Raw genomic sequence first — 21,248 nt, 5'->3', positions numbered from 1 at the left:
TGGAATATCAGAGTTTTGATGAAACACAGAAATTGCTTCGGGATTGAATTCAACAGTCACCATCCGCACTTTCCTCCACGGGACTAATGTCTCAAACTGTCTACGCTTTGATCGTTCCCTGGAAGACCAGTAGTAGTTTCCGATGCACATCCGGTTCATTCTGTAATCTGTGGACTATCAGAGTGTTGATGAAACACAGAAATTGCATCGGGATTGAATACAACAGTCACCATGCGCACTTTCCTCCACAGGAGTAATGTCTCATACAGTCTACGCTTTGATCATTCCCTGGAAGACCAGTGGTAGTTTCAGATGCACATCCGGTGGCATTCTGTAATCTGTGGACTATCAGAGTGTTGATGAAACACAGAAATTGCATCGCGATTGAATACAACAGTCACCATGCGCACTTTCCTCCACAGGAGTAATGTCTCAAACAGTCTACGCTTTAATCGTTCCCTTGAAGACCAGTAGTAGTTTCCGATGCACATCCTGTTCATTCTGTAATCTGTGGACTATCAGAGTGTTGATGAAACACAGAAATTGCATCGGGATTGAATACAACAGTCACAATGCGCACTTTCCTCCACAGGAGTAATGTCTCAAACAGTCTACGCTTTGATCATTCCCTGGAAGACCAGTAGTAGTTTCAGATGCACATCCGGTGGCATTTTGTAATCTGTGGACTATCAGAGTGTTGATGAAACACAGATATTGCATCGGGATAGAATACAACAGTAACCATGCGCACTTTCCTCCACAGGAGTAATGTCTCAAACAGTGGACGCTTTGATCGCTAACTGGAAGACCAGTAGTAGTTTCCGATGCACATCTGGTGGCATTCCTTAATCTGTGGCCTATCAGAGTGTTGACGAAACACAGAAATTGCATCGGGATTGAATATAACAGTCACCATGCGCACTTTCCTCCATGGGAGTAATGTCTCAAACAGTCTACGCTTTGGTCGTTCTCTGGAGGACCAGTAGTAGTTTTCGATTCACATCTGGAGGCATTCTGTAATCTGTGGACTATCAGGGTGTTGATGAAACACAGAAATTGCATCGCGATTGAATACAACAGTCACCATGCGCACTTTCCTCCACAGGAGTAATGTCTCAAACAGTGGACGCTTTGATCGCTAACTGGAAGACCAGTAGTAGTTTCCGATGCACATCTGGTGGCATTCCTTAATCTGTGGCCTATCAGAGTGTTGACGAAACACAGAAATTGCATCGGGATTGAATATAACAGTCACCATGCGCACTTTCCTCCATGGGAGTAATGTCTTAAATAGTCTACGCTTTGATCGTTCCCTGGAAGACCAGTAGTAGTTTCCGATGCAAATCTGGATGCATTCTGTAATCTGTGGACTATCAGAGTGTTAATGAAACACAGAAATTGCATCGGGATTGAATACAACAGTCACCATGCGCACTTTCCTCCACAGGAGTAATGTCTCAAACAGTCGACGCTTTGATCGCTCCCTGGAAGACCAGTAGTAGTTTCCGATGCACATCTGGATGCATTCTGTAATCTGTGGACCTTCAAAGTGTTGATGAAACACAGAAATTGCATCGGGATTGAATACAACAGTACCATGCGTACTTTCTTCCATGAGAGTAGTGTCTCAAACAGTCTACGCTCTGATCGTTCCCTGGAAGACCAGTAGTAGTTTCAGATGCACGTCTGGCTTCATTCTGTTATCTGTGGACTATCAGAGTGTTGATGAAACACCGAAAATGCATCGAGATAGAATACAACAGTCACCATGCGAACTTTCCCCCACGGGAGTAATGTCTCAAAGAGTCTACACCTTGATCGTTCCCTGGAAGACCAGTTGTAGTTTCCGATGCTCATCTGGAGGCATTCTGTAATCTGTGAACTATCAGAGAGTTGATGAAACACAAAGAATTGAATTGGGATTGAATACAACAGTCACCATACGCACTTTCATCCATGAGAGTAGTGTCTCAAACAGTCTACGTTTTGATCGTTCCCTGGAAGACCAGTAGTAGTTTCCGATTCACGTCTGGTGGCATTCTGTAATCTGTGGAATATCGGAGTTTTGATGAAACACAGAAATTGCTTCGAGATTGAATTCAACAGTCACCATCCGCACTTTCCTCCACGGGACTAATGTCTCAAACAGTCTACGCTTTGATCATTCCCTGGAAGACCAGTAGTAATTTCCGATGCACATCCGGTGGCATTCCTTAATCTGTGGACTATCAGAGTGTTGATGAAACACAGAAATTGCATCGGGATTGAATAAAACAGACACCATGCGCACTTTCCTCCATGGAAGTAATGTGTCAAATAGTCTACGCGTCGATCGTTCCCTGGGAGACCAGTAGTAGTTTCCGATGCACATCCGGATGCATTCTGTAATCTGTGGGCCTTCAAAGTGTTGATGAAACACAGAAATTGCATCGGGATTGAATACAACAGTAACCATGCGCACTTGCCTCCATGTTAGTAATGTCTTAAACACTCTAACCTTTGATCGCTCCCTGGAAGACCAGTGGTAGTTTCCGATGCACATCTGGAGGCATTCTGTAATATGTGGACTATCAGAGTGTTGATGAAACACAGAAATTGCATCGCGATTGAATACAACAGTCACCATGCGCACTTTCCTCCACAGGAGTAATGTCTCAAACAGTCTACGCTTTGATCGTTCCCTTGAAGACCAGTAGTAGTTTCCGATGCACATCCTGTTCATTCTGTAATCTGTGGACTATCAGAGTGTTGATGAAACACAGAAATTGCATCGGGATAGAATACAACAGTCACCATGCCCACTTTCCTCCTTGGGAGCAATGTCTCAAACAGTCTACGCTTTGATCGTTCCCTGGAGGACCAGTAGTAGTTTCCGATTCACATCTGGAGGCATTCTGTAATCTGTGGACTATCAGAGTGTTGATCAAACACAGAAATTGCTTCGGGATTGAATACAACAGTCACCATGCGCTCTTTCTTCCATGAGAGTAGTGTCTCAAACAGTCTACGCTTTGATCTTTCCAAGGGAGACCAGTAGTAGTTTCCGATGCACATCTCGTGGCATTCTGTAATCTGCGGACTATCAGAGTGTTGATGAAACACAGAAATTGCATCGGGATTGAATGCAACAGTCACCATGCGCACTTTCCTCCACGGGAGTAATGTCTCAAACAGTCTACGCTTTGATCGTTCCCTGGAAGACCAGTAGTAGTTTCCGATGCACGTCTGGTGGCATTCTGTTATCTGTGGACTATCAGAGTGTTGAGGAAACACAGAAATTGCATAGGGATTGAATACAACAGTCACCATCCGTACTTTCCTTCACGGGAGTAATGTCTCAAACAGTCTACGCTTTGATCGTTTCCTAGAAGACCAGTAGTAGTTTCCGATGCACATCCGGTTCAGTCTGTAATCTGTGGTCTATCCGAGTGTTGATGAAACACAGAAATTGCATCGGGATTGAATACAACAGTCACCATGCGCACTTTCGTCCACGGGAGTAATGTCTCAAACAGTCTACGCTTTGATCGTTCCCTGGAAGACCAGTAGTAGTTTCCGTTGCACATCTGGTTCATTCTGTAATCTGTGGACTATCAGAGTGTTGATGAAACACAGAAATTGGATCGGGATTGAATACAACAGTCACCATGCGCACTTTCCTCCATGGGAGTAATGTCTCTAAAATTTTATCTTGTGATCGTTCCCTCGAAGACCATAAGTAGTTTCTGATGCACATCTGGAGGCATTCTGTAATCTGTGGACTATCAGAGTGTTGATGAAACACAGAAATAGCATCAGGATTGAATACCACAGTCACCATGAGCACTTTCCTCCATGGGAGTAATGTCTCAAACAGTCTACGCTGTGATCGTTCCCTGGAAGACCAGTAGTAGATTCCGATGCACATATGGAGGCATTATGAAATCTGTGGACACGTTGAGTGTTCATGAAACACAGAGACTGCGTCGGGATTGAATACAACAGTCTCCATGCGCACTTTCCTCCATGGGAGTAATGTCTCAAATAGTCTACGCCTTGATCGTTCCCTGGAAGGCCAGTAGTAGTTTCCAATGCACATCTGGATGCATTCTGTAATCTGTGGACCTTCAAAGTGTTGATGAAACACAGAAATTGCATCGGGATTGAATACAACAGTCACCATGCGCACTTGCCTCCATGTTAGTAATGTCTCAAACATTCTACGCTTTCATCGCTCCCTGGAAGACCAGTGGTAGTTTCCGATGCACATCTGGAGGCATTCTGTAATCTGTGGACTATCAGAGTGTTGATGAAACACAGATATTGCATCGGGATAGAATACAACAGTAACCATGCCCACTTTCCTCCATGGGAGTAATGTCTCAAACAGTCTACGCTTTGGTCGTTCCCTGGAGGACAAGTAGTAGATTTCGATTCACATCTGGAAGCATTCTGTAATCTGTGGACTATCAGAGTGTTGATCAAATACAGAAATTGCTTCGGGATTGAATACAACAGTCACCATGCGCACTTCCTTCCATGAGAGTAGTGTCTCAAACAGTCTACGCTTTGATCGTTCCCTGGAAGACCGGTAGTAGTTTCCGATGCACGTCTGGTGGCATTCTGTAATCTGTGGACTATCAGAGTGTTGATGAAACACCGAAATTGCATCGGGATTGAATACAACAGTCACCATGCGCACTTTCCTCCATGGGAGTAATGTCTCAAACAGTCTACGCTTTGATCGTACCCTGGAAGAGCAGTAGTAGTTTAAGATGCACATCTGGAGGCATTCTGTAATCTGTGGACTATCAGTGTGTTGATGAAACACAGAAATTGCTTCGGGATTGAATTCAACAGTCACCATCCGCACTTTCCTCCACGGGACTAATGTCTCAAACTGTCTACGCTTTGATCGTTCCCTGGAAGACCAGTAGTAGTTTCCGATGCACATCCGGTTCATTCTGTAATCTGTGGACTATCAGAGTGTTGATGAAACACAGAAATTGCATCGGGATTGAATACAACAGTCACCATGCGCACTTTCCTCCACAGGAGTAATGTCTCAAACAGTCTACGCTTTGATCATTCCCTGGAAGACCAGTGGTAGTTTCAGATGCACATCCGGTGGCATTCTGTAATCTGTGGACCATCAGAGTGTTGATGAAACACAGAAATTGCATCGCGATTGAATACAACAGTCACCATGCGCACTTTCCTCCACAGGAGTAATGTCTCAAACAGTCTACGCTTTAATCGTTCCCTTGAAGACCAGTAGTAGTTTCCGATGCACATCCTGTTCATTCTGCAATCTGTGGACTATCAGAGTGTTGATGAAACACAGAAATTGCATCGGGATTGAATACAACAGTAACCATGCGCACTTGCCTCCATGTTAGTAATGTCTTAAACACTCTAACCTTTGATCGCTCCCTGGAAGACCAGTGGTAGTTTCCGATGCACATCTGGAGGCATTCTGTAATATGTGGACTATCAGAGTGTTGATGAAACACAGAAATTGCATCGCGATTGAATACAACAGTCACCATGCGCACTTTCCTCCACAGGAGTAATGTCTCAAACAGTCTACGCTTTGATCGTTCCCTTGAAGACCAGTAGTAGTTTCCGATGCACATCCTGTTCATTCTGTAATCTGTGGACTATCAGAGTGTTGATGAAACACAGAAATTGCATCGGGATAGAATACAACAGTCACCATGCCCACTTTCCTCCTTGGGAGCAATGTCTCAAACAGTCTACGCTTTGATCGTTCCCTGGAGGACCAGTAGTAGTTTCCGATTCACATCTGGAGGCATTCTGTAATCTGTGGACTATCAGAGTGTTGATCAAACACAGAAATTGCTTCGGGATTGAATACAACAGTCACCATGCGCTCTTTCTTCCATGAGAGTAGTGTCTCAAACAGTCTACGCTTTGATCTTTCCAAGGGAGACCAGTAGTAGTTTCCGATGCACATCTCGTGGCATTCTGTAATCTGCGGACTATCAGAGTGTTGATGAAACACAGAAATTGCATCGGGATTGAATGCAACAGTCACCATGCGCACTTTCCTCCACGGGAGTAATGTCTCAAACAGTCTACGCTTTGATCGTTCCCTGGAAGACCAGTAGTAGTTTCCGATGCACGTCTGGTGGCATTCTGTTATCTGTGGACTATCAGAGTGTTGAGGAAACACAGAAATTGCATAGGGATTGAATACAACAGTCACCATCCGTACTTTCCTTCACAGGAGTAATGTCTCAAACAGTCTACGCTTTGATCGTTTCCTAGAAGACCAGTAGTAGTTTCCGATGCACATCCGGTTCAGTCTGTAATCTGTGGTCTATCCGAGTGTTGATGAAACACAGAAATTGCATCGGGATTGAATACAACAGTCACCATGCGCACTTTCGTCCACGGGAGTAATGTCTCAAACAGTCTACGCTTTGATCGTTCCCTGGAAGACCAGTAGTAGTTTCCGTTGCACATCTGGTTCATTCTGTAATCTGTGGACTATCAGAGTGTTGATGAAACACAGAAATTGGATCGGGATTGAATACAACAGTCACCATGCGCACTTTCCTCCATGGGAGTAATGTCTCTAAAATTTTATCTTGTGATCGTTCCCTCGAAGACCATAAGTAGTTTCTGATGCACATCTGGAGGCATTCTGTAATCTGTGGACTATCAGACTGTTGATGAAACACAGAAATAGCATCAGGATTGAATATCACAGTCACCATGAGCACTTTCCTCCATGGGAGTAATGTCTCAAACAGTCTACGCTGTGATCGTTCCCTGGAAGACCAGTAGTAGATTCCGATGCACATATGGAGGCATTATGAAATCTGTGGACACGTTGAGTGTTCATGAAACACAGAGACTGCGTCGGGATTGAATACAACAGTCTCCATGCGCACTTTCCTCCATGGGAGTAATGTCTCAAATAGTCTACGCCTTGATCGTTCCCTGGAAGGCCAGTAGTAGTTTCCAATGCACATCTGGATGCATTCTGTAATCTGTGGACCTTCAAAGTGTTGATGAAACACAGAAATTGCATCGGGATTGAATACAACAGTCACCATGCGCACTTGCCTCCATGTTAGTCATGTCTCAAACATTCTACGCTTTCATCGCTCCCTGGAAGACCAGTGGTAGTTTCCGATGCACATCTGGAGGCATTCTGTAATCTGTGGACTATCAGAGTGTTGATGAAACACAGATATTGCATCGGGATAGAATACAACAGTAACCATGCCCACTTTCCTCCATGGGAGTAATGTCTCAAACAGTCTACGCTTTGGTCGTTCCCTGGAGGACAAGTAGTAGATTTCGATTCACATCTGGAAGCATTCTGTAATCTGTGGACTATCAGAGTGTTGATCAAAAACAGAAATTGCTTCGGGATTGAATACAACAGTCACCATGCGCACTTCCTTCCATGAGAGTAGTGTCTCAAACAGTCTACGCTTTGATCGTTCCCTGGAAGACCGGTAGTAGTTTCCGATGCACGTCTGGTGGCATTCTGTAATCTGTGGACTATCAGAGTGTTGATGAAACACCGAAATTGCATCGGGATTGAATACAACAGTCACCATGCGCACTTTCCTCCATGGGAGTAATGTCTCAAACAGTCTACGCTTTGATCGTACCCTGGAAGAGCAGTAGTAGTTTAAGATGCACATCTGGAGGCATTCTGTAATCTGTGGACTATCAGTGTGTTGATGAAACACAGAAATTGCTTCGGGATTGAATTCAACAGTCACCATCCGCACTTTCCTCCACGGGACTAATGTCTCAAACTGTCTACGCTTTGATCGTTCCCTGGAAGACCAGTAGTAGTTTCCGATGCACATCCGGTTCATTCTGTAATCTGTGGACTATCAGAGTGTTGATGAAACACAGAAATTGCATCGGGATTGAATACAACAGTCACCATGCGCACTTTCCTCCACAGGAGTAATGTCTCAAACAGTCTACGCTTTGATCATTCCCTGGAAGACCAGTGGTAGTTTCAGATGCACATCCGGTGGCATTCTGTAATCTGTGGACCATCAGAGTGTTGATGAAACACAGAAATTGCATCGCGATTGAATACAACAGTCACCATGCGCACTTTCCTCCACAGGAGTAATGTCTCAAACAGTCTACGCTTTAATCGTTCCCTTGAAGACCAGTAGTAGTTTCCGATGCACATCCTGTTCATTCTGCAATCTGTGGACTATCAGAGTGTTGATGAAACACAGAAATTGCATCGGGATTGAATACAACAGTCACAATGCGCACTTTCCTTCACAGGAGTAATGTCTCAAACAGTCTACGCTTTGATCATTCCCTGGAAGACCAGTAGTAGTTTCAGATGCACATCCGGTGGCATTTTGTAATCTGTGGACTATCAGAGTGTTGATGAAACACAGATATTGCATCGGGATAGAATACAACAGTAACCATGCCCACTTTCCTCCATGGGAGTAATGTCTCAAACAGTCTACGCTTTGGTCGTTCTCTGGAGGACCAGTAGTAGTTTTCGATTCACATCTGGAGGCATTTTGTAATCTGTGGACTATCAGGGTGTTGATGAAACACAGAAATTGCATCGCGATTGAATACAACAGTCACCATGCGCACTTTCCTCCACAGGAGTAATGTCTCAAACAGTGGACGCTTTGATCGCTAACTGGAAGACCAGTAGTAGTTTCCGATGCACATCTGGTGGCATTCCTTAATCTGTGGCTTATCAGAGTGTTGACGAAACACAGAAATTGCATCGGGATTGAATATAACAGTCACCATGCGCACTTTCCTCCATGGGAGTAATGTCTTAAATAGTCTACGCTTTGATCGTTCCCTGGAAGACCAGTAGTAGTTTCCGATGCAAATCTGGATGCATTCTGTAATCTGTGGACTATCAGAGTGTTAATGAAGCACAGAAATTGCATCGGGATTGAATACAACAGTCACCATGCGCACTTTCCTCCACAGGAGTAATGTCTCAAACAGTCGACGCTTTGATCGCTCCCTGGAAGACCAGTAGTAGTTTCCGATGCACATCTGGATGCATTCTGTAATCTGTGGACCTTCAAAGTGTTGATGAAACACAGAAATTGCATCGGGATTGAATACAACAATACCATGCGTACTTTCTTCCATGAGAGTAGTGTCTCAAACAGTCTACGCTTTGATCGTTCCCTGGAAGACCTGTAGTAGTTTCAGATGCACATCTGGCTTCATTCTGTTATCTGTGGAGTATCAGAGTGTTGATGAAACACCGAAAATGCATCGAGATAGAATACAACAGTCACCATGCGAACTTTCCTCCACGGGAGTAATGTCTCAAAGAGTCTACACCTTGATCGTTCCCTGGAAGACCAGTTGTAGTTTCCGATGCTCATCTGGAGGCATTCTGTAATCTGTGGATTATCAGAGAGTTGATGAAACACAAAGAATTGAATTGGGATTGAATACAACAGTCACCATACGCACTTTCATCCATGAGAGTAGTGTCTCAAACAGTCTACGTTTTGATCGTTCCCTGGAAGACCAGTAGTAGTTTCCGATTCACGTCTGGTGGCATTCTGTAATCTGTGGAATATCGGAGTTTTGATGAAACACAGAAATTGCTTCGAGATTGAGTTCAACAGTCACCATCCGCACTTTCCTCCACGGGACTAATGTCTCAAACAGTCTACGCTTTGATCATTCCCTGGAAGACCAGTAGTAATTTCCGATGCACATCCGGTGGCATTCCTTAATCTGTGGACTATCAGAGTGTTGATGAAACACAGAAATTGCATCGGGATTGAATAAAACAGACACCATGCGCACTTTCCTCCATGGAAGTAATGTGTCAAATAGTCTACGCGTCGATCGTTCCCTGGGAGACCAGTAGTAGTTTCCGATGCACATCTGGATGCATTCTGTAATCTGTGGGCCTTCAAAGTGTTGATGAAACACAGAAATTGCATCGGGATTGAATACAACAGTAACCATGCGCACTTGCCTCCATGTTAGTAATGTCTTAAACACTCTAACCTTTGATCGCTCCCTGGAAGACCAGTGGTAGTTTCCGATGCACATCTGGAGGCATTCTGTAATATGTGGACTATCAGAGTGTTGATGAAACACAGAAATTGCATCGCGATTGAATACAACAGTCACCATGCGCACTTTCCTCCACAGGAGTAATGTCTCAAACAGTCTACGCTTTGATCGTTCCCTTGAAGACCAGTAGTAGTTTCCGATGCACATCCTGTTCATTCTGTAATCTGTGGACTATCAGAGTGTTGATGAAACACAGAAATTGCATCGGGATAGAATACAACAGTCACCATGCCCACTTTCCTCCTTGGGAGCAATGTCTCAAACAGTCTACGCTTTGATTGTTCCCTGGAGGACCAGTAGTAGTTTCCGATTCACATCTGGAGGCATTCTGTAATCTGTGGACTATCAGAGTGTTGATCAAACACAGAAATTGCTTCGGGATTGAATACAACAGTCACCACGCGCTCTTTCTTCCATGAGAGTAGTGTCTCAAACAGTCTACGCTTTGATCTTTCCAAGGGAGACCAGTAGTAGTTTCCGATGCACATCTCGTGGCATTCTGTAATCTGCGGACTATCAGAGTGTTGATGAAACACAGAAATTGCATCGGGATTGAATGCAACAGTCACCATGCGCACTTTCCTCCACGGGAGTAATGTCTCAAACAGTCTACGCTTTGATCGTTCCCTGGAAGACCAGTAGTAGTTTCCGATGCACGTCTGGTGGCATTCTGTTATCTGTGGACTATCAGAGTGTTGAGGAAACACAGAAATTGCATAGGGATTGAATACAACAGTCACCATCCGTACTTTCCTTCACGGGAGTAATGTCTCAAACAGTCTACGCTTTGATCGTTTCCTAGAAGACCAGTAGTAGTTTCCGATGCACATCCGGTTCAGTCTGTAATCTGTGGTCTATCCGAGTGTTGATGAAACACAGAAATTGCATCGGGATTGAATACAACAGTCACCATGCGCACTTTCGTCCACGGGAGTAATGTCTCAAACAGTCTACGCTTTGATCGTTCCCTGGAGGACCAGTAGTAGTTTCCGTTGCACATCTGGTTCATTCTGTAATCTGTGGACTATCAGAGTGTTGATGAAACACCGAAATTGGATCGGGATTGAATACAACAGTCACCATGCGCACTTTCCTCCATGGGAGTAATGTCTCTAAAATTTTATCTTGTGATCGTTCCCTCGAAGATCATAAGTAGTTTCTGATGCACATCTGGAGGCATTCTGTAATCTGTGGACTATCAGAGTGTTGATGAAACACAGAAATAGCATCAGGATTGAATACCACAGTCACCATGAGCACTTTCCTCCATGGGAGTAATGTCTCAAACAGTCTACGCTGTGATCGTTCCCTGGAAGACCAGTAGTAGATTCCGATGCACATATGGAAGCATTATGAAATCTGTGGACAAGTTGAGTGTTCATGAAACACAGAGACTGCGTCGGGATTGAATACAACAGTCTCCATGCGCACTTTCCTCCATGGGAGTAATGTCTCAAATAGTCTACGCCTTGATCGTTCCCTGGAAGGCCAGTAGTAGTTTCCAATGCACATCTGGATGCATTCTGTAATCTGTGGACCTTCAAAGTGTTGATGAAACACAGAAATTGCATCGGGATTGAATACAACAGTCACCATGCGCACTTGCCTCCATGTTAGTAATGTCTCAAACATTCTACGCTTTCATCGCTCCCTGGAAGACCAGTGGTAGTTTCCGATGCACATCTGGAGGCATTCTGTAATCTGTGGACTATCAGAGTGTTGATGAAACACAGATATTGCATCGGGATAGAATACAACAGTAACCATGCCCACTTTCCTCCATGGGAGTAATGTCTCAAACAGTCTACGCTTTGGTCGTTCCCTGGAGGACAAGTAGTAGATTTCGATTCACATCTGGAAGCATTCTGTAATCTGTGGACTATCAGAGTGTTGATCAAATACAGAAATTGCTTCGGGATTGAATACAACAGTCACCATGCGCACTTCCTTCCATGAGAGTAGTGTCTCAAACAGTCTACGCTTTGATCGTTCCCTGGAAGACCGGTAGTAGTTTCCGATGCACGTCTGGTGGCATTCTGTAATCTGTGGACTATCAGAGTGTTGATGAAACACCGAAATTGCATCGGGATTGAATACAACAGTCACCATGCGCACTTTCCTCCATGGGAGTAATGTCTCAAACAGTCTACGCTTTGATCGTACCCTGGAAGAGCAGTAGTAGTTTAAGATGCACATCTGGAGGCATTCGGTAATCTGTGGACTATCAGTGTGTTGATGAAACACAAAAAATTGCATCGGGATTGAATACAACAGTCACCATGCGCACTTTCCTCCATGGTAGTAATGTCTCTAACATTTTACAATGTGATCGTTCCCTGGAAGACCAGTAGTAGTTTCCAATGCACATCTGGATGCATTCTGTAATCTGTGGACCTTCAAAGTGTTGATGAAACACAGAAATTGCATCGGGATTGAATACAACAGTCACCATGCGCACTTGCCTCCATGTTAGTAATGTCTCAAACAGTCTACGCTTTGATCGCTCCCTGGAAGACCAGCGGTAGTTTCCGATGCACATCTGGAGGCATTCTGTAATCTGTGGACTATCAGAGTGTTGATGAAACACAGATATTGCATCGGGTTAGAATACAACAGTAACCATGCCCACTTTCCTCCATGGGAGTAATGTCTCAAACAGTCTACGCTTTGGTCGTTCCCTGGAGGACCAGTAGCAGTTTTCGATTCACATCTGGAGGCATTCTGTAATCTGTGGACTATCAGAGTGTTGATGAAACACAGAAATTGCACCGCGATTGAATACAACAGTTACCATGCGCACTTTCCTCCACAGGAGTAATGTCTCAAACAGTCGACGCTTTGATCGCTAACTGGAAGACCAGTAGTAGTTTCCGATGCACATCTGGTGGCATTCCTTAATCTGTAGACTATCAGAGTGTTGACGAAACACAGAAATTGCATCGGGATTGAATATAACAGTCACCATGCGCACTTTCCTCCATGGGAGTAATGTCTCAAATAGTCTACGCTTTGATCGTTCCCTGGAAGACCAGTATTAGTTTCCGATGCAAATCTGGATGCATTCTGTAATCTGTGGACTATCAGAGTGTTGATGAAACACAGAAATTGCATCGGGATTGAATACAACAGTCACCATACGCACTTTCATCCATGAGAGTAGTGTCTCAAACAGTCTACGTTTTGATCGTTCCCTGGAAGACCAGTAGTAGTTTCCGATTCACGTCTGGTGGCATTCTGTAATCTGTGGAATATCAGAGTTTTGATGAAACACAGAAATTGCTTCGGGATTGAATTCAACAGTCACCATCCGCACTTTCCTCCACGGGACTAATGTCTCAAACAGTATACGCTTTGATCGTTCCCTGGAAGACCAGTAGTAGTTTCCGATGCACATCCGGTTCATTCTGTAATCTGTGGACTATCAGAGTGTTGATGAAACACAGAAATTGCATCGGGATTGAATACAACAGTCACCATGCGCACTTTCCTCCACAGGAGTAATGTCTCAAACAGTCTACGCTTTGATCATTGCCTGGAAGACCAGTAGTAGTTTCAGATGCACATCCGGTGGCATTTTGTAATCTGTGGACTATCAGAGTGTTGATGAAACACAGAAATTGCATCGGGATTGAATACAACAGTCACCATGCGCACTTCTCCACAGGAGTAATGTCCCAAACAGTCGACGCTTTGATCGTTCCCTCTAAGACCAGTAGTAGTTTCCGATGCACATCTGGTGGCATTCCTTAATCTGTGGACTATCAGTGTGTTGATGAAACACAGAAATTGCATCGGGATTGAATAAAACAGACACCATGCGCACTTTCCTCCATGGAAGTAATGTGTCAAATAGTCTACGCTTCGATCGGTCCCTGGGAGACCAGTAGTAGTTTCCGATGCACATCTGGATGCATTCTGTAATCTGTGGGCCTTCAAAGTGTTGATGAAACACAGAAATTGCATCGGGATTGAATACAACAGTAACCATGCGCACTTGCCTCCATGTTAGTAATGTCTTAAACACACTACCCTTTGATCGCTCCCTGGAAGACCAGTGGTAGTTTCCGATGCACATCTGGAGGCATTCTGTAATCTGTGGACTATCAGAGAGTTGATGAAACACAAAGAATTGAATTGGGATTGAATACAACAGTCACCATACGCACTTTCATCCATGAGAGTAGTGTCTCAAACAGTCTACGTTTTGATCGTTCCCTGGAAGACCAGTAGTAGTTTCCGATTCACGTCTGGTGGCATTCTGTAATCTGTGGAATATCAGAGTTTTGATGAAAGACAGAAATTGCTTCGGGATTGAAATCAACAGTCACCATCCGCACTTTCCTCCACGGGACTAATGTCTCAAACTGTCTACGCTTTGATCGTTCCCTGGAAGACCAGTAGTAGTTTCCGATGCACAGCCGGTTCATTCTGTAATCTGTGGACTATCAGAGTGTTGATGAAACACAGAAATTGCATCGGGATTGAATACAACAGTCACCATGCGCACTTTCCTCCACAGGAGTAATGTCTGAAACAGTCTACGCTTTGATCATTCCCTGGAAGACCAGTAGTAGTTTCAGATGCACATCCGGTGGCATTTTGTAATCTGTGGACTATCAGAGTTTTGATGAAACACAGAAATTGCATCGGGATTGAATACAACAGTCACCATGCGCACTTTCCTCCACAGAAGTAATGTCCCAAACAGTCGACGCTTTGATCGTTCCCTCTAAGACCAGTAGTAGTTTCCAATGCACATCCTGTTCATTCTGTAATCTGTGGAGTATCAGAGTGTTGATGAAACACAGAAATTGCATCGGGATTGAATACAACAGTCACAATGCGCACTTTCCTCCACAGGAGTAATGTCTCAAACAGTCTACGCTTTGATCATTCCCTGGAAGACCAGTAGTAGTTTCAGATGCACATCCGGTGGCATTTTGTAATCTGTGGACTATCAGAGTGTTGATGAAACACAGATATTGCATCGGGATAGAATACAACAGTAACCATGCCCACTTTCCTCCATGGGAGTAATGTCTCAAACAGTCTACGCTTTGGTCGTTCTCTGGAGGACCAGTAGTAGTTTTCGATTCACATCTGGAGGCATTCTGTAATCTGTGGACTATCAGAGTGTTGATGAAACACAGAAATTGCATCGCGATTGAATACAACAGTCACCATGCGCACTTTCCTCCACAGGAGTAATGTCTCAAACAGTGGACGCTTTGATCGCTAACTGGAAGACCAGTAGTAGTTTCCGATGCACATCTGGTGGCATTCCTTAATCTGTGGCCTATCAGAGTGTTGACGAAACACAGAAATTGCATCGGGATCGAATATAACAGTCACCATGCGCACTTTCCTCCATGGGAGTAATGTCTTAAATAGTCTACGCTTTGATCGTTCCCTGGAAGACCAGTAGTAGTTTCCGATGCAAATCTGGATGCATTCTGTAATCTGTGGACTATTAGAGTGTTTATGAAACACAGAAATTGCATCGGGATTGACTACAACAGTCACCATACGCACTTTCCTCCACAGGAGTAATGTCTCAAACAGTCGACGCTTTGATCGCTCCCTGGAAGACCAGTAGTAGTTTCCGATGCACATCTGGATGCATTCTGTAATCTGTGGACCTTCAAAGTGTTGATGAAACACAGAAATAGCATCGGGATTGAATACAACAGTACCATGCGTACTTTCTTCCATGAGAGTAGTGTCTCAAACAGTCTACGCTTTGATCGTTCCCTAGAAGACCAGTAGTAGTTTCCGATGCACGTCTGGCTTCATTCTGTTATCTGTGGACTATCAGAGTGTTGATGAAACACCGAAAATGCATCGAGATAGAATACAACAGTCACCATGCGAACTTTCCTCCACGGGAGTAATGTCTCAAAGAGTCTACACCTTGATCGTTCCCTGGAAGACCAGTAGTAGTTTCCTATGCTCATCTGGAGGCATTCTGTAATCTGTGGACTATCAGAGAGTTGATGAAACACAAAGAATTGAATTGGGATTGAATACAACAGTCACCATACGCACTTTCATCCATGAGAGTAGTGTCTCAAACAGTCTACGTTTTGATCGTTCCCTGGAGGACCAGTAGTAGTTTCCGATTCACGTCTGGTGGCATTCTGTAATCTGTGGAATATCAGAGTTTTGATGAAACACAGAAATTGCTTCGAGATTGAATTCAACAGTCACCATCCGCACTTTCCTCCACGGGACTAATGTCTCAAACAGTCTACGCTTTGATCATTCCCTGGAAGACCAGTAGTAATTTCCGATGCACATCTGGTGGCATTCCTTAATCTGTGGACTATCAGAGTGTTGATGAAACACAGAAATTGCATCGGGATTGAATAAAACAGACACCATGCGCACTTTCCTCCATGGAAATAATGTGTCAAATAGTCTTGCGTCGATCGTTCCCTGGGAGACCAGTAGTAGTTTCCGATGCACATCTGGATGCATTCTGTAATCTGTGGGCCTTCAAAGTGTTGATGAAACACAGAAATTGCATCGGGATTGAATACAACAGTAACCATGCGCACTTGCCTCCATGTTAGTAATGTCTTAAACACTCTACCCTTTGATCGCTCCCTGGAAGACCAGTGGTAGTTTCCGATGCACATCTGGAGGCATTCTGTAATCTGTGGACTATCAGAGTGTTGATGAAACACAGAAATTGCATCGCGATTGAATACAACAGTCACCATGCGCACTTTCCTCCACAGGAGTAATGTCTCAAACAGTCTACGCTTTGATCGTTCCCTTGAAGACCAGTAGTAGTTTCCGATGCACATCCTGTTCATTCTGTAATCTGTGGACTATCAGAGTGTTGATGAAACACAGAAATTGCATCGGGATTGAATACAACAGTCACAATGCGCACTTTCCTCCATGGGAGTAATGTCTGAAACAGTCTACGCTTTGATCGTTCCCTGGAAGACCAGTAGTAGTTTCCGATGCACATCCGGTTCATTCTGTAATCTGTGGACTATCAGAGTGTTGATGAAACACAGAAATTGCATCGGGATAGAATACAACAGTCACCATGCCCACTTTCCTCCTTGGGAGCAATGTCTCAAACAGTCTACGCTTTGATCGTTCCCTGGAGGACCAGTAGTAGTTTCCGATTCACATCTGGAGGCATTCTGTAATCTGTGGACTATCAGAGTGTTGATCAAACACAGAAATTGCTTCGGGATTGAATACAACTGTCACCATGCGCTCTTTCTTCCATGAGAGTAGTGTCTCAAACAGTCTACGCTTTGATCTTTCCAAGGGAGACCAGTAGTAGTTTCCGATGCACATCTCGTGGCATTCTGTAATCTGCGGACTATCAGAGTGTTGATGAAACACAGAAATTGCATCGGGATTGAATGCAACAGTCACCATGCGCACTTTCCTCCACGGGAGTAATGTCTCAAACAGTCTACGCTTTGATCGTTCCCTGGAAGACCAGTAGTAGTTTCCGATGCACGTCTGGTGGCATTCTGTTATCTGTGGACTATCAGAGTGTTAAGGAAACATAGAAATTGCATAATGATTGAATACAACAGTCACCATCCGTACTTTCCTTCACGGGAGTAATGTCTCAAACAGTCTACGCTTTGATCGTTTCCTAGAAGACCAGTAGTAGTTTCCGATGCACATCCGGTTCAGTCTGTAATCTGTGTTCTATCCGAGTGTTGATGAAACACAGAAATTGCATCGGGATTGAATACAACAGTCACCATGCGCACTTTCGTCCACGGGAGTAATGTCTCAAACAGTCTACGCTTTGATCGTTCCCTGGAAGACCAGTAGTAGTTTCCGTTGCACATCTGGTTCATTCTGTAATCTGTGGACTATCAGAGTGTTGATGAAACACAGAAATTGGATCGGGATTGAATACAACAGTCACCATGCGCACTTTCCTCCATGGGAGTAATGTCTCTAAAATTTTATCTTGTGATCGTTCCCTCGAAGACCATAAGTAGTTTCTGATGCACATCTGGAGGCATTCTGTAATCTGTGGACTATCAGAGTGTTGATGAAACACAGAAATAGCATCAGGATTGAATACCACAGTCACCATGAGCACTTTCCTCCATGGGAGTAATATCTCAAACAGTCTACGCTGTGATCGTTCCCTGGAAGACCAGTAGTAGATTCCGATGCACATATGGAGGCATTATGAAATCTGTGGACAAGTTGAGTGTTCATGAAACACAGAGACTGCGTCGGGATTGAATACAACAGTCTCCATGCGCACTTTCCTCCATGGGAGTAATGTCTCAAATAGTCTACGCCTTGATCGTTCCCTGGAAGGCCAGTAGTAGTTTCCAATGCACATCTGGATGCATTCTGTAATCTGTGGACCTTCAAAGTGTTGATGAAACACAGAAATTGCATCGGGATTGAATACAACAGTCACCATGCGCACTTGCCTCCATGTTAGTAATGTCTCAAACAGTCTACGCTTTCATCGCTCCCTGGAAGACCAGTGGTAGTTTCCGATGCACATCTGGAGGCATTCTGTAATCTGTGGACTATCAGAGTGTTGATGAAACACAGATATTGCATCGGGATAGAATACAACAGTAACCATGCCCACTTTCCTCCATGGGAGTAATGTCTCAAACAGTCTACGCTTTGGTCGTTCCCTGGAGGACAAGTAGTAGTTTTCGATTCACATCTGGAAGCATTCTGTAATCTGTGGACTATCAGAGTGTTGATCAAATACAGAAATTGCTTCGGGATTGAATACAACAGTCACCATGCGCACTTTCTTCCATGAGAGTAGTGTCTCAAACAGTCTACGCTTTGATCGTTCCCTGGAAGACCGGTAGTAGTTTCCGATGCACGTCTGGTGGCATTCAGTAATCTGTGGACTATCAGAGTGTTGATGAAACACCGAAATTGCATCGGGATTGAATACAACAGTCACCATGCGCACTTTCCTCCATGGGAGTAATGTCTCAAACAGTCTACGCTTTGATCGTACCCTGGAAGTGCAGTAGTAGTTTAAGATGCACATCTGGAGGCATTCTGTAATCTGTGGACTATCAGTGTGTTGATGAAACACAAAAAATTGCATCGGGATTGAATACAACAGTCACCATGCGCACTTTCCTCCATGGTAGTAATGTCTCTAACATTTTACAATGTGATCGTTCCCTGGAAGACCAGTAGTAGTTTCCAATGCACATCTGGATGCATTCTGTAATCTGTGGACCTTCAAAGTGTTGATGAAACACAGAAATTGCATCGGGATTGAATACAACAGTCACCATGCGCACTTGCCTCCATGTTAGTAATGTCTCAAACAGTCTACGCTTTGATCGCTCCCTGGAAGACCAGTGGTAGTTTCCGATGCACATCTGGAGGCATTCTGTAATCTGTGGACTATCAGAGTGTTGATGAAACACAGATATTGCATCGGGTTAGAATACAACAGTAATCATGCCCACTTTCCTCCACGGGAGTAATGTCTCAAACAGTCTACGCTTTGGTCGTTCCCTGGAGGACCAGTAGCAGTTTTCGATTCACATCTGGAGGCAATCTGTAATCTGTGGACTATCAGAGTGTTGATGAAACACATAAATTGCACCGCGATTGAATACAACAGTCACCATGCGCACTTTCCTCCACAGGAGTAATGTCTCAAACAGTCGACGCTTTGATCGCTAACTGGAAGACCAGTAGTAGTTTCCGATGCACATCTGGTGGCATTCCTTAATCTGTGGACTATCAGAGTGTTGACGAAACACAGAAATTGCATCGGGATTGAATATAACAGTCACCATGCGCACTTTCATCCATGGGAGTAATGTCTCAAATAGTCTACGCTTTGATCGTTCCCTGGAAGACCAGTATTAGTTTCCGATGCAAATCTGGATGCATTCTGTAATCTGTGGACTAGCAGAGTGTTAATGAAACACAGAAATTGCATCGGGATTGAATACAACAGTCACCATGCGCACTTTCCTCCACAGGAGTAATGTCTCAAACAGTCTACGCTTTGATCGTTCCCTGGAAGACCAGTAGTAGTTTCCGATGCACGTCTGGTTTCATTCTGTTATCTGTGGACTATCAGAGTGCTGATGAAACACCGAAAATGCATCGAGATAGAATACAACAGTCACCATGCGCACTTTCCTCCACAGGAGTAATGTCTCTAAGAGTCTACACCTTGATCGTTCCCTGGAAGACCAGTAGTAGTTTCCGATGCTCATCTGGAGGCATTCTGTAATCTGTGGACTATCAGAGTGTTGATGAAACACAAAGAATTGAATTGGGATTGAATACAACAGTCACCATACGCACTTTCATCCATGAGAGTAGTGTCTCAAACAGTCTACGATTTGATCGTTCCCTGGAAGACCAGTAGTAGTTTCCGATTCACGTCTGGTGGCATTCTGTAATCTGTGGAATATCAGAGTTTTGATGAAACACAGAAATTGCTTCGGGATTGAATTCAACAGTCACCATCCGCACTTTCCTCCACGGGGCTAATGTCTCAAACAGTCTACGCTTTGATCGTTCCCTAGAAGACCAGTAGTAGTTTCCGATGCACATCCGGTTCATTCTGTAATCTGTGGTCTATCAGAGTGTTGATGAAACACAGAAATTGCATCGGGATTGAATACAACAGTCACCATGCGCACTTTCCTCCACAGGAGTTATGTCTCAAACAGTCTACGATTTGATCATTCCCTGGAAGACGAGTAGTAGTTTCAGATGCACATCCGGTGGCATTTTGTAATCTGTGGACTATCAGAGTGTTGATGAAACACAGAAATTGCATCGGGATTGAATACAACAGTCACCATGCGCACTTTCCTCCACAGAAGTAATGTCCCAAACAGTCGACGCTTTGATCGTTCCCTTTAAGACCAGTAGTAGTTTCCGATGCACATCTGGTGGCATTCCTTAATCTGTGGACTATCAGAGTGTTGATGAAACACAGAAATTGCATCGGGATTGAATAAAACAGACACCATGCGCACTTTCCTCCATGGAAGTAATGTGTCAGATAGTCTACACTCCGATCTTTCCCTGGGAGACCAGTAGTAGTTTCCGATGCACGTCTGGATGCATTCTGTAATCTGTGGGCCTTCAAAGTGTTGATGAAACACAGAAATTGCATCGGGATTGAATACAACAGTAACCATGCG

The sequence above is a fragment of the Schistocerca gregaria genome, chromosome 9, assembly GCF_023897955.1.
Source record: "Schistocerca gregaria isolate iqSchGreg1 chromosome 9, iqSchGreg1.2, whole genome shotgun sequence".
Taxonomy (NCBI): Eukaryota; Metazoa; Arthropoda; class Insecta; order Orthoptera; family Acrididae; genus Schistocerca; species Schistocerca gregaria.
Note: the sequence above shows the minus strand (reverse complement) of the source record.